This window comes from Puntigrus tetrazona, chromosome 17 (genome assembly GCF_018831695.1).
Source record: "Puntigrus tetrazona isolate hp1 chromosome 17, ASM1883169v1, whole genome shotgun sequence".
NCBI lineage: Eukaryota > Metazoa > Chordata > Actinopteri > Cypriniformes > Cyprinidae > Puntigrus > Puntigrus tetrazona.
The window spans coordinates 15,762,207-15,762,482 of NC_056715.1; the positions used below are offsets into that span (position 1 = coordinate 15,762,207).

Genomic DNA, 276 nt, shown 5'->3' on the forward strand with positions numbered 1-276 from the left:
TGTTGCAAGATGTTTCTATTTCTTTTGAAATTTACTGAATAGCACAACTGTTTTCAAATTAAAGAAAGACAATACCTGGAATAAAGCATAATAATAATAATAAAAAGAATAAACGATTTCTTAAGGATCACTTTACACTGAGAACTAGAGAAAATACGCAGCTTTGCCATTAGTTATGTTAAAATGGAGTTTTATTTCATAATATTACTGTTGGCTTTGGTGAACATAAGAGACGACTTTCAAAAACATCTACAAAAATCTTATCAACCCCAAACA

General features: G+C 28.6%; 1 protein-coding gene across 1 annotated transcript in view; it reads right to left on the reverse strand.

Annotated features, from left to right (window-relative positions):
* LOC122362003 (sodium/potassium/calcium exchanger 3-like) overlaps window positions 1-276 on the reverse strand; it is a 6,673-nt gene that overhangs the window by 1,864 nt on the left and 4,533 nt on the right. The gene's annotated exons all lie outside the window — the stretch shown is intronic.